Source organism: Megascapheus bottae, chromosome 15 (assembly GCF_031878675.1).
Source record: "Megascapheus bottae isolate mThoBot1 chromosome 15, mThoBot2.hap1, whole genome shotgun sequence".
NCBI lineage: Eukaryota > Metazoa > Chordata > Mammalia > Rodentia > Geomyidae > Megascapheus > Megascapheus bottae.
The window spans coordinates 2,631,619-2,645,856 of record NC_143523.1 but is presented as its reverse complement, the minus strand read 5'-3'; the positions used below and the strand labels follow the sequence as shown (position 1 = coordinate 2,645,856).

At 48.4% G+C, this 14,238-nt stretch overlaps 1 protein-coding gene across 1 annotated transcript in view; it reads left to right on the top strand.

The window, feature by feature from the left end:
- Mgmt (O-6-methylguanine-DNA methyltransferase) overlaps positions 1 to 14,238 on the top strand; it is a 205,407-nt gene that overhangs the window by 114,532 nt on the left and 76,637 nt on the right. The gene's annotated exons all lie outside the window — the stretch shown is intronic.

The following is a 14,238-nucleotide window of genomic DNA, read 5'->3' as shown; positions in this document are numbered from 1 at the left end:
TCCTGCCTCCAAGGACCACGCTGTTCTGAGACGCCTCCTCCACCCCAAGCAGACTCAGGTACTGTGCTGCTGCAGTTGCTCGCTGGTAGAGACCAGTGCCCCGAGGGTGAGATGGGAGCCTCTTCCATGCCACTCTATGTAGCCCGCTGGCCTGGGCAGCGATGGTGGCGCTGTGTGTGTGAGGGGAGGGCTCCCGGGAAAGGTACTAGAGACAGGAGAATGCAGGGTGGCCAAGGAAGAGCAGGCTTTCCTGAGTGATGGGGGCCAGTCTGGAGGGGCCAGGCTGCAGCCATGGAGCTGTCACAAGGGGATTTCTGATATGCGGGTGGGTACCTGGCTGGACAATCTCTAGCTGAAATCGTGACTTGATCCTTCTGCTTACAGTACTAATGAAGAGTGGTTATTAGGCTCATGACCAGGGGCCAGGCTGGTAGCTCATGCCTGTAATCCCAGTCACTTATCAGGTAGAAATCAAAGGGTTTGTGACTTGAGGCCAACTTGGCCAAATGTGAGTAGAACCCCATGCTAGAGGCAGAGGCACAGACGTGTGATCCCAGCCTTCATAAGACCATGAGAAGGTGAGACCCACTTTGAAAAATAATGAAAGCAGATGGACAGGGGTACCTACCAGCCCGGCACTGAGGGGTCACATGGCTACTTAGGACACAGAAGTTTGAAGAGTACAGTTCCAAGCCAGCCTGGGCAAAAAAATCTACAAGACTCTAACCTCTGATTAACCAGCAAAAAGCCCAAGCTGATGGTGTGTCTCAAATGGTAGAAGTCCAGCCATGAACGAAAAAGCCTAACAAGAGCAGAGGTTCGGAGTTCAAGCCCCCTCATAAATGCATATACACGTACGTGCTCACACACATGCACATACACACACATGCTCACACACACACACACACACACATGGACACACACACACGGACACGCAGACACAATGTAATCAGCAAGATTGTTTCGTGCTCATGATGAATGTGAAATGTCTTTTTGTTCCTTTTTTATTGCTCTCATTTGAAATTCTTCGACACTAATATTTCCAGGCTTCCAGGCTTTGTCTTCTCATTGTCCTCCTTTCCTTACTTTGCCAGACACCGCCCAGTATGTGCATGTCGCCATGCAGGGCCTTCTCAGTCCTACCATTCTTCGGGTATTGGTCTGGATGGGTTTGGTCTATTATTTTGCCCATTTATGTTTTATTCTGCGTTGCCTTCTCCCGATTTCCTGCTTTTTGCGGTTCCGCTTACAGTACATTGCATTAGCTCTAGTTGCTTGTGAGCGGTTGGGCCAGGCCGGCCAGGGCCTGTCCTAAAGAAGCCAGCCCTACGCACTGCCCAGTGTGGTCACCGCTGAACACGTGTGGCTCTTGAGTATTCCGTAGATGACTAGAGCAGCCGTGGAACCGAGCACTTAATTACATTTATTTCCAAATGATTTAAACATAAACATCCACGTGGGACTCATTGTTTCCACATTGGGAAATCTTGCTGTAGGGTTTGCAATATCAAACTTGTGAGGATTGGTTTGAAATGGTGTCTTGTGCCTTCACTCCAACCCCTGCCCCACCGTGTACCCTGAGGGTCTCACTCGCTTGCCCCCCACCCCACTGACCAAATACCCTGAGGATCTTGGGTTTCATGTACTTGTTAGAATCTCCACACTGCATTGCAATTTTTTGTTTTAAGCCATCATTTAGAAATAGTTAGAATACACTTGAAGGTGAGGAGGTGCCTTTTTTCTTGACGCATTTGGACAATTTTGATGTCCTAACTGTTGGAAGGTCGTAGGAAGGTGCTAATGGATGGCTGCGGGGTGGACGGTGATGGGTGGTGTCGGGACGGGGAGCTGGGAGACAGAGGGTCAGTCAGTGGCTGTCAAAGTGGCCCCACAGGTAGAGGTGATGGGGGCTTAGAACAAGTGGGAGTGCGAGTGTCAGGAAATGGCTAAATTTCAGATATGTTTGGAACTATATTCTGATTGCTAATTAGCAGACCTAATACATCAGATGCATCAAATGTTCTTTGGCTGCTGGAAGTGTTGTCCCACATTTTCAACCCATTTCCTTTCAGTTTGCTTTTTAAAAAATAGTCTCGGACATTAAATATATCACTCTCTTGTATCTAACTGGAATTAGAAAATGTTGATTAACTGTGAATTTTGTGAATCATCTTGCATGCAAGTACAGCTATCCATCTAACTGTTAGAATTTGGAACCTATTAAGAGAAGATAAGACACAATATAGAGGTGATTATTTTTATGAGTCCTTGTATGTATCCATTACCCCTTTAGAGAGAACGAACGGCCTATTTGTTTTACAGCCTTTGATTAGGAGCAGAGGTTTATGGCATGGACTTTCTCAGTTTCCCGTTTGCTCCTGTGAAGCAGGAGACCATCTCACAGGAAGTTACGTTTTCTGTTCCTTCGTCGCCAGTTTCTGATGGGGGGGGTGGACGCCAATTGACCTGGTCTCCTGCCCGAGATGCCACACAGGCATGGGTTTTCTCATATTTGCAAGGTTGAGGGGGTCTAAACAGAGATGTGATTCCCCTCGGAATGCTCTAGAATCACAAGTTTATCTCAGTTTTGACATCCAGAATGTCAGCTTTGAGCTCCACTCTCTTGTAGGATGTTTGAAGCTCAAACTAGACGAGGACCGCTGAGAGATTCCCTTGCTGGAAGGCGTGCGTTGGAGACCACATGGCTAAAGCATCCAGTCAGTTTTTCTCAAATGGACCTTTCTAGCACGTGTGACATTGCTAATCGAAGATGGTGACAGGCTAAAGTAGGCTGGGATTCTCCAGGGAGAGATCCAAGACTCCTGGAACCAGTTTAGAAACAAAACAGAACGTAGAAGAAGCAAAGAAAATAAGGCCTTGCCAATACCCCAAACCAACACCAGTGAAGTTTTGGCAGCAATGCTCTGTCCACCTCAACCTTGGCTACAGTGACCTTTCACTCCTGACCTCAGCCTTTATTGTTTAAACATCTTCACCTAGCACTTGGCTCTTGACACTCCATGATGAGTATAAGAAGAAACCCACATGCCCAGGGTTCTTAGAGAATGCTTCCTTCCTGTGGGCATGTGGTCCATTTGCAGAGGCATCTCCAAATAAATGCTCTCCGAGTGTTATTTTCATATTCTGTTATGATGTAAATAGCTGCTGCACTTTCGCTGGGAGATATCCCCGCTCTGTATTTTAGAGACGCTGAGTGTCACCTGAGTGGTTTATCGTATTCCCGCTGCTAGAAGACAGGTTCATCATGTGGATGTGATCGTGGGCCTGGAGAGAGTACTGGCTGCTCCACGCTGTGGAGTGTGACATCCTGGAAGCTTGCAGAGCCGGCTTTGTGACTGGAAGTTACTCGCTGGGCCTGGCGTGCTGCGTGGATCCACTTTGCCAACGCCGACCTGATTTTTCTATGGCATGCCGATCCCAGTGCGTTCGAGTGCTACGGACAAAGCATTTCCATCTCCACTCGGTGGCATCACCTTAAAAGCCGTTTTGAACACCGTGGGATGTTTGCCACGTAAGACACTTCTGTTTAAACATGGCCTGCCCTTCATTTTCACGTTAGTCTGTTCATGAAGAATCATAACGACACGGAATTGGCTGCTCTGAAGTAAACTCAATGTAAGTTATTTTTCCACAAGCTTTCTACATTTCCCACATGTTCTGGGAAGAGTGGAGGGGGCGGCACGGGGCTGCCCCGGTGTCTAATGATTCACCCGTGCTGCCCACCGAGCCCACGGGCTTCTGCGAGCTGCTGGACCCCCAGTGTTGGGGTAGGCAGAGGCACAGCCCCATGCCCCAGGTCTGCTCCTAGCTGTGACACCGACCCTCCCCCGGGGACCTGAGGACCTGCCCCTGGCACCACGCCACCTTTCTAGTACCTGGCTGACTCACCCTATGGGCTTTGCTGACCTTTGGGAATTGCCATCTGATGAAAAGAGACACTTCCTGGAAAGTCATGTGTAAATGACTTCGTTTTCTTCTGCTTCTGCTGGGCTTTCGCAAGATGACAGATGACAATGGAACCTGTTTATCATCTCAGAGAGGTGGAATCGTGTCCTTTCTAGAACCACAGCAGACATGGAAACAATCCAAGCATAGTGCACTGGCCTCATTCCTGCTCTCAGAAAGCGGCCACCTCACCCCCAGAGGAGCCGCCTGCTCAGGGTCTCCAGATGGCCTCCTGTGGCCACAGGACCTGTGTCTTCCCACGTGCCACTGGCTCCCTGACCACAGCCCAAGGCCACTGATCCAGCCTCGAACCCTTCCCAAAGGTGCTGATTCCCTGTGAAGTAAGCCGTATCAGATTCCTCAAATGCTTCAGGTTGTGGCGACTAGTAACAAGTGACGTGGGTATTAAACGCTCCACGTAACCTCCCAGACCACAGGGATACCTGAGAATTGGCTTTGACAGAAGCAGATGCCTCAGAGAATTCGTTGCTGTCTCTTCACACACATGTGAACACTCAGGAGATGCTACCTGTACGACATAGGTGTGTGATAGACGAGAGATCTCTAGGCTGTCCCTGGCTAGAGAGAAAACATGAACGATTTCCTTCAGTCCTTCCCTGGGGCCCTTGGTGGCTGGCACTGCCCCCTCGCTCACTGTTCACGGCTTGTCTGCCACAGCTCACCAGAAGAGCACATTCATGATCTCAGCTTCACCCCGGGCAGGTGAGCTCCGACGCCCCAAGGCTCGGGTGGTCTCAGGTGGGGGGGAGGCCTGACGTCGAGGCTTGAGTGTCAGGCTCCGTGGAGGACTCTGCATCTGGACTTGTCTGTGCTAAAGCCCCAGGCCATCTTCTTGAGCGGGCGAGGTTGGAAAGGAAGATCCGATTCATCAGAACAGATTTTGCCAGCAATCGGCTCTCTCTCCACAGGGCTGCAGGGCAGTGTGTCGCAAAGCTGCCTGTGTTCCCAGGAGCATGCATCTGCGTGGGCCGTGGCTCTTAGCGTGGTGCTGCTCAGTCGCTGTAGAAAGGGGGCCGTGGCTCTTAGCGTGGTGCTGCTCAGTCGCTGTAGAAAGGGTGCAAGGCTGGCAGCATGTCCTTTATCAGGATGCTAGCAGCATGTCCCCGCCAGCCTGGCCGGAGTGGTCAGCCATCTGCGCTCTGGGCGCCTGGCATGCTGAGTTCACATGCAGTTCTCTCAACATCGCGCCCCCCTCTGGAGCAACGGGTTCCCAGCCGTGGTGTTGTCCGTCCAGATGAAAGGGCCTGGCCACTGTGATTCCTCTTGCCTTTGATCTCCCCACAGAAGGTCGGCTTGTCTGCCTGGAGATCCCTCTGAAGGGCAATTTAAAAGTTGGATTTGAGCAACATCAAGTGAAATGTCTTCCCATCCCATGCCGCGAAGAGCTCTTTGGTGTAGTTCACGGCTGGATGACGTTAACCCTTCCTTTGAAACAAACTGTCGCAGGCTGAGCTTGCACTGCCACTCCTTCTACTTGCAGAGGAGAAAACCCAAACATGTCCTCAGAAAAACCCCGAGCCCTTGAAGATGAACTCTTGTCCTGTTTAAAATTCATCTTGAGGCTCAGTCGCCCTGACTTCAGTAGTGCAGGGCAGATTGCTTGTACCTCGACAGGCCCACATAATCCACAGGAAAAGAACCACGATTCCGGCAGACAGAGCTGACAGGGATACGTGTTAAAGGTGCCCAGGACAGGCATTGCGTGGGGAGGGACAGGTACCTGATGCATCCTGGGAAAAGCAGGCTGCGTCCCCCACTGTGTGTTTAAAGAAAAGGGACCTGTTGCTTTCTCCTCTAACTACCACAGAAAGAGTCCGTGGCTGCCTAGAAATCCAGGTGGACACTGCTTTGTGCTTAATGCAAAGAGGGGAAAGTACCTGCAGGTCTCAGGCTTTATCAGCATCAATGGGTCATAAAGTAAAACCCAGAGACCCTACAACCTGCTGACTCTGCTCCCCATCTCTGCCTCCAGGTTATAATGTTTGATTTTCTACTCTTGTTTGGGTTAGAGAGACTAGGCTGGTTTGGCTCTTGTTTTGATTCTTTTTTTTTTTAATTTCAACTGAACTCAACTGTAAAGATGCAGCCTAAGGTTTCCAAGGTCCTGTTTAAGGCTAGGAGAAAGGCAAGGGCTTAGTGCTAGCCACTCTTGCCTCTCTGTCACCTTCCTGTCACATAGTGCATATATGTTCAACGGGTACTGTGTGCCTATGTAGAAGTATCAAGACAAACCCCCTTAGGTTACAAAAATAACACCCAGCACCTGAAAACAGGAATGGAGAGGGGCTGGAACATTCACTTCTGAGAAGTGCACTGTGCAGGCCTGTTTATAAAAGCTTTGCCAAAAGCCAGGTGTCAGTGGCTGACACCTGTAATCCTAGCCATGCAGGAGACTCATGCTTAAGGATCACAGTTCAGAGCCAGCTGGGGAAGGAAAGTCTATGAGCCTTTCAGTTAACTACAAAAAATACACACACACACACACACACACACACACACAGGGGAGAGGGGAAAGAGAAGCAGTACTAGTGCTTGAACGCAGCATTCTCACACTCATGTGGCTTGCTTACTCTACTGGCACTCCACCACCTCAGCCTCCAGCTCTTCTTCTCTCTAGTTAGTTTGAAGATGGAAGCTTACAGACTCTTATCTCAGCTGGCTTTGAACCATAGTCTCTAGATTTCAGGGTAAGATCTGCTATCAGCATCCAGATTATTTTTCACTTTTAATTGTAGCAGATGTTAAGGTTGTGGTATCCTGGAAGTCAGTTGCACAGAGTTGCACGCATCTGATGAAGGGCTTTCTGATCTCAGTGGGTGGGCTGTCCTGTGGCCCCCTGCAAGGCATGAGGCCAGGCATGACAGCCTGGTCACAAAGGAAGTAACCACAGCATGGGATGCTCAAAGCAGGGATCTTAAAGCATGGCCTTCTCTGCAAAGTACGGAGCACATGATAAAGGATTTGGAGCAACCCTGATAGGAGGTCCAGATGGGTTTTGTCTTGGTAAAACTGGCCCTTGGGTTTGCTCAGTCAGCACCGTGCTACCTGAGCACAGAACTGTCCCTGGCCTGTAGAAGGAGCGGCTGGTCTCCTGGGAATTGGGGGTAGAGCTGGAAGGAGCCCTAATGACCCCCACGGCATGGCAGCCTGCAGAAGGAGCAGCTGGTCTCCTGGGAATTGGGGGTAGTGCTGGAAGGAGCCGTAATGACCCCCACGGCATGGCAGAGTGTTCGCTGCCCTTACTCTGAGAATGGGGGGCAGGTTGTGGCCACGCTTCTGCTGCCCCGAGAAAGAGTAGAAGACAGTGACAAAGTCAGAAATACTTTTGTGTGTGTGTGTTTTACAATTAAACTAGGGGGGAATGTAAATTAAAGTCTGTCGTGCTTGCAAAATGATCACAAACTGAGGTGAACAGCAAGCCATCCCCCCTCGTGTAGGCTAGCATTGGCAGAACTGACATGAGGGGACATCAGTCCACTCAGATATGGACAGACACACAGACTAAGTCATTTCCAATCGAAAGAGATTTGAAATCCTAGAAGGCGCCAAAGAATCAACATTTTAGTCTATGTCTGCCACTCTGCCTCCTGGAAACATCCGCCACAGGCTGGAAGCAAGTGTGTTAGTGGAGCTGTGTACTGACAGACCTCTCCTCTTCCTGCTCCTTCTGCTCCTCGTCCTCCTTCCCCTCCTCCTCCCCCTCCTCACCAATGTCATCTCCCACCTGGCAGTTTCCTTTAAACTTTATTTTAGTCTATTTCTTATTTTCCTGCTGGAAGTGAAAGTTTTGTCTTATTTTGTTTTGAAGGCTGGCCATGGAAGTGGCAGGCCTTCCGCCTCGGTCCCCCAGCACTGGGATGCCAGGCATAAATGGCCACACCCAGCCTTGGAGATGAATTCTCACCACTTCTTACTTTATTGTTGCAGTTTCCAGATTTTAATTGGGTTCGTAATTCTGGACTGGCAAGGTTTTGTGTTTTTTGTTTTTAATAAAACTTTATAGACTTTTCTCTCCTTCTCCTTACATTGTCTCCATTAAGAATTCTGACACTGCTATCTTTCTTTTCCTCTGTGTATCAAATTACCATTTTCCCTTTGATCTGTAAAGCTTTTATAAAATCTTGGGGGCAATTTGATCGTGACGTATTTGTGTGCCGTCTTCTTCAGTGTCTTGCACTTGGTTTTGCTGAACGTTGAGCATCTGCACCAGTTTTCCGCCTGTCTTCTTCCTTTTTGATCCTTCTTCCTTTCTCTGCCCTCGATGTGGGATGGTGTTTGTAGACCGCTGACCCTTTCTTCTACTGCCTCTAAGCCCTTCTTCCTACACAGTGCAGCTCTCATCTGAGAATTCCTCGTGCTCACCGCCAGATCTTTCGGATCTTTTGGCCAGCATATTCTGTAATTCTGCTTTTGGAACAGAACCGTTTGCATCCTCATCTGCTGTTTCTGATACTGTATTTGCCATCCCTTGCTCTCCGTGGTTACTGTTTCTTCTCACTGGCCCTCGTTTTTCTGCCTGTCACCTTCAGTTGGGTGCTCAGCACTGTGGATTTTTAGGTGCTACATATTTTAGTATTACAATGAGTCCTCCTGGCTTTGTGTAAATTACTTGCAGACAATAGGCCAGATAGGGTGAATGCTTTCTGTAACCCTAGATGATCCGGAGAATGGCAGTTCAAAGCCAGCCCTGGGCAAAAAGTTCTTGTGATTCCATTTCAACAAAACGTGTAAGACTGTCCCAAAATTTAAATCATTAAGGCCTGAATGCATGGCTTGAGTGGTAGAGGATCTACCCAGCAAGCATAAGACCCTGTACCACAAATAATAATACTTCCGCTTTCAAACAAGTGGGTGGTTTGGGGTCTGGGTTTAGGTTTGTTAGACCTGGAGCCGCGTGTTGTGGACAGGCCCCGGATGTCCTCATTGCCTGTGAATCCCCAGGCAGCCCAGCCTGGCTTCTCCAGGCAGGTGTCATCTCAGCCCTGCAACCCCTGCCAGTCAGCCTTGTGAAATGCTCCTTGCAGACTGGGGTAGTGTCCCGGCATGGCGGCCCCCATCAGTGGTCTGTGGACCTCACGGGTCTCTGGGCCTCCTCCTTCTATGACACACAGGTCTCTCCAGGCCTCTGCCTTGCAAACTCTGTTCTGCAGGATCCCTGGCTCACGGTGGCTGTCTGCTCTGGACACACCAGTGCCCTTCTGTTGCTGATCCGCCGGCAATCTGAAACTTGGGTTTCAGATCCTCTGTGTTCTTTGTAACTGCGTTAGCTGCGAGATCAATCCTGCCCTTGTTACTTCATCCATTGTTCCTGGAAACTCAAGTACCGAGCCTCTTTCAAAAGTAGCATTCGGGTGTACAATTGAATTTAAGGCTGTGCTATTATGTAGTATTTGTAAGAAAACTTTAAAAGAAAACCTGGTCTTTGCCTGAGCTTTGTGATCATTCTGCTCTTTTGAGGAAGGGTGACCCCTCGCTGTCTTCTAATCTTCAAAGATTTCATAAGTGATGGGACAGAGGGCAGACTGAGTCTTGGAGGAAAGGAGGAGGTGCCTCACCAGGAGCACAGGAGATCCTGCTGTGTACGGACCAAGCATGTATCATAATGTATGCAACGCATCACGGCACCTGAAGGACGAAGACACAGAAGCAGTCATTATTTCTGAGACTATATAATGGTAAAACTGTGTTCACTTTATCAAGTTAGAACAAGCGGATCCCAGGTGACTCATGCCTGTGAACCTCACTACTTCAGAGGCTGAGAGCTGAGGACCAGCAAGTCAGAACAGTCTATGAGACTCATCCTCACCTGCCCACCAAAAAGCCAGAAGTGAAGTTGTGGTTCAAATGGTATAGCACCAGCCTTGAGTGAAAAAGCTCAGGCCCTCAGTCTGAGCCCCAAAACCAGTACCAAAAACAAAAACAAAAAAACATTCCCAAGTGAGCAGTAGAAAAGTAGAGAGCAAAGTAAGGCACATTATTAAAGAAAAAGTACATGAAAATATAGCATCAGAAAGTAAACAGCCTACACTGGCCACAGCTGCATAGTCAAGTTGTGAAGGCCTGGTTAAAAGGCAGGTGATTTCTGGAAAAGTCTCTGCAGTGATCCAGCCCTAACAGCGCTCCAGTGGTGGTTCAGACTCTTCCATAAAAGTGACTCCTCCCTCTCTGTAGTTGCTTGGACGGCCCTGAAGTAAAGGGAGTAAGTGTACAAATGTGAGTCTCCTTCCCCTGGTGGGGGGACCAAGCCAGGGGCACAAGCAGTGACCCACTCACTCAAGTAGACAAAAGCAATGAAATGCAGCCAGCAAATCAAATCTGTCATTGTGTAGAAACATTAGGCTTATGTCAGACATGCAGGAAATTAATATTAGAGAATCTCTCTGGAAATGACATAACAGTAATCCAAAAGATGTAAAATGTAACCCGGTAGTGGAGATAAAATGGAGCCATAAAAGAAATTACTAAATCCAAAGTCAGACAGCAAAGGAGGAGAAAGGGAACAAAGACTTAAATACAAATAGTAAAAACTAAGACGATGACATTCCAATCCCACCTTGTCAATAATTACAATAAGGGTAAGGGTTCCACCAACTAAGAAACACAAGCTGTAAAGCAGTGATAGTGGAAAATCCTAGATCGCACTATGTGCTAAGTTAAAAGTAGGACCGTGCCGTGCAAATGCCCGTCCAAAGGCAAGAAAATGCATCCGTCTTCAGTAACTATTTCCCTGAAAACAATTTCAAAATACATGAAGCAAAACTGGGAAGGAGACTTAGACAACTCACTTCTCAGTCGCCCTCTTCCTCAGGGACCCAAACCGTGGGATCCGGCCAGGCAATCCTAACCACACACCAGAGGCTGAGCCCTGACGGGCCACAGTTCCACGCCAGCCTGGGCACAAACCTCTCCCGACCCTTTTCTGTTTGGGCATGCTGGTATGCACCAGTCACTCTGGCTACTCCAGAGAACATGAAATGAAGGATCCTAGTCTGGGCCTTCCAGGGCAAAGAGTGAGATACTGTATTTAAAATAACCAAGGGAAGAAGGAGTGGGGGCATGGCTCCAGTGACAGGGAGCCAACCAACAAGCCAGAGACCCTGACTTCAAACCTCAGTACTGCAAAACAACACAAAGAAATGAGTAAGAATTATACCACTCCCCAAGTCCACTCCACCATCTTGCTGTAGAATGCTCTACATTTGGCAACCAGTAAGTCCACTCTCTAGTACCCATGTACCTCATTTCCAGGACTGACCATATTTTCTGAATGCATTTTAAATTAAACATATTTTCTGAATTTTTAAATTAGGCGAAGTATGGAATTATGAATCAATAACCAGAAGTTGTGGAAAACCCCATAGTATCTGAAAATTCCAAATGAATTCAAGGACATCACCACAGATGTTAGAAAACATCTTGATGAGCCTGAACGTGAAGTAACAACCCTGTCAGAAGTTGAGGGTTGCAGCCATGGCTGTGCTTTGAGGGGAATTTATGGCATTACAATTTCATGATAAGGGGGGAGGGAAAGATTTTAAAACAATTATGTTAGCATCTTTAAGAAGCCACAAGCAAGGGGTATCAACATTCCCACGACCTGATGAGTATAACTGTAACACCTCTACATATCACCCCAACTAGAGAATATATTTTTTTAAAAAAGAGGAAGAAAATATTCATGAATCAAAAACCTAGTTCATTCCAGGTGCCTGTGACTCACACCTCTAATCCTAACTACTCAGGACGCTGAGATCTGAGGATCACTGTTCAAGGAAAGCCCAGGCAGGAAAGACTGTTATCTCCTATTAACCACCAGAAAACCAGAAGTGGTGCTGTGGCTCAAGAGCTACAAACCCATACTGAGAGAAAAGAACATCTAATTAGGTTCAGTGAGTAGCATACACTGCCTCACTCGGAAAACTCAGTAGTGTTAAAACTAAAGTCTCCAAAATTGGACAGATTTAAAGGAATCCCAATTTAAAAAAAAATAGGACTTTCTGTAGAAATCAGCACACTTTTCTAATGTTAGAGTGAAAAAAGTTCTGGTTTTTTGAAGTTTCTCTAAACTGTCTCCCAGCATGCATTGCTGGCTGTGGCTGTTACTTGGGGAGGAGTCAGCATTGGAAAGAAGATTCTGGTCTCTCCAACTTAGTTCCTTCCTTGGGATTCAGAAGCTTTAACTTCCAAATTAAGGAGTATTTCAGCTTTATCAGTGATCTATCCCAGGGTGGCGGGGTGTGGAGAAGCAAATAATGTTTCTTCCTAGAATTATTTTGTTTGACGTTCGGTGTGGCTGACAATTTCAATCTCTTAGCGGACATCATCAGAATTAACTATCATACTGGTCCTCGTCCCTGTTGGAACCTGAGGAGTCTTCTGGCTTTAGGTCTGTAAAACATTTTGCTGAAAACATGCAATCTGCATAATGTATTCAGCATGACTAATATTAGAAACTTGTTCAAGGAGCAGCCTGTGGGGTTAATAGAGTTTAATTTGCAAGACAAATGAAGGCTCTTTTCCTCCTAGGCACTCTGCTCTCGATCCTGGAAGGGCCACTTTGGAAGACTGGGACCTTGAAGAGAGGACTTGCCCTTGTAGGCAGGGGCAGGCGTGGGCCAGGAGAGCAGGTGGCCGGCGGCCAGGTCAGCATTTCCCACAGTCAGAGCTGGCCACTGCCTGCAGCTCTTCGCTGGTTAGAGGAAGGCTTCGGCTGGGCACTGCCTGGGCAGGGAGAGATTAGGGGTTTATTCCTAGGAGCTTCATTAGGAAACAATTAAAATAGACTGCTTCGATTGCCCCTCAAACACTGTTGTTAAGTAAACTCAGTTTCCTGCGTTTGGTAATTGTCTCCATTTTATATATGTGATATTCCCAGTGATCCTTATAACCAAGGAACAAAGTTATTAAAAAAGAAAAAACACCAGCAACAGTCATTGCTGGTCCTGTCTGACGGGTGAGCAAGACACAACAGCACTTCTCCCAGGCTGTGTCCTTGTCATGCAGTGACTCGGGACTCATAAAAGGTCATTGTGCATATGGGCTCAGGTGCATTCTCTGGCCAGCTGGCAGAATGTGAGGGGATTTCTTCGTCCCCTTGGTCATGGGTGATTGTGGACAGAGAAGTGAGTTTTGTAGCTGAAGGCAGCCTGTTCCAAACCACAAGAGAAAAAGCTGAAGGAAGGTGCTCCGAGTCTGAGTTCAAGCCTCGGTTCCTATTATGCTTTCTCCTTGCCCACTTCCATCCCCGACGTCCTTGGCAGTGTTTGGGCTCACTAGGGCGTCCCATGGTTTGCCGCCCATCCTGGCAGGCAAGGCTGTGTGCTGGGGAAAGGGAGTGTGAGTGCAGGAAAGAACTACCAGAGAACAGGGAGTTGGGTTGGGGAAACTGGAGTAAGCAGTTTGGAGAAGTCAGATGTTTAAAACATGAAAAGGAATGTAACTTGGAGTTACAGTGGTTTGAGTTTCCCCATCTTGATGTGCCAGTAACTCCCTGGGGACTGGCAAATCCAGGAGGAAGGTTCAAAGGCAGAGAGCCTGTTTGAGCTGGGGCAGGGCACAGACTTGCTAAGAGGGGGTGGACAGCAGCCAAGCCAGCGGCTGGGAGCCGAGCCTCCATATTTGCCCGAGGAGACAGGGCGAGGATGACCCTTCCTACGCTGGCACTCATGTCTCAGCATGCGAGTTCCTTCTTTGGCCACCCACACACAGGGTGGTCTTGGCCGCTTAAAGGGAGGTGTGAGTCGCCTCTGTCTGTGGCCTTGTGCCTGGCTGCACAGCGTCGGGTGCACGGCGCCGATAATCAGGAGTGTATCGTGTCACGATACAAATCAAGACACAGGGCTTCACTTTTTATGTTGGCATTTAAGAAATTCCACAGAACTCTGAAACCCACGTTTGCACCTGTTCTTGATGCAGCCATGACCTGATCAGGACTTTTCCTGTCTCCTGAGTCTCTCCACTTTCCAGCAAAGCAGTGAACACCATGTGATGCAGAGACGGGAGAGCAGAGGCAGGCATGTGGCAGGCGTGATGAGCAGGGTTCTGTCCCACGATGGAAGGCCTTGGAGGCGGATCCAAGAAGCTTGGGCTCCACCCTCAGTGCTGCCAGAAGCCAGAGGAAAGGCTGGGGATGAGGCCGGATCACTGTACATGGCTCCCCTTGCCTTTTCTAACAGAAGGAATACTGTATAGTACAGCTCAATAGTGGAGTCAGCTGAAGGGCCCAACATGGATAGAGACATAAAGAAAATA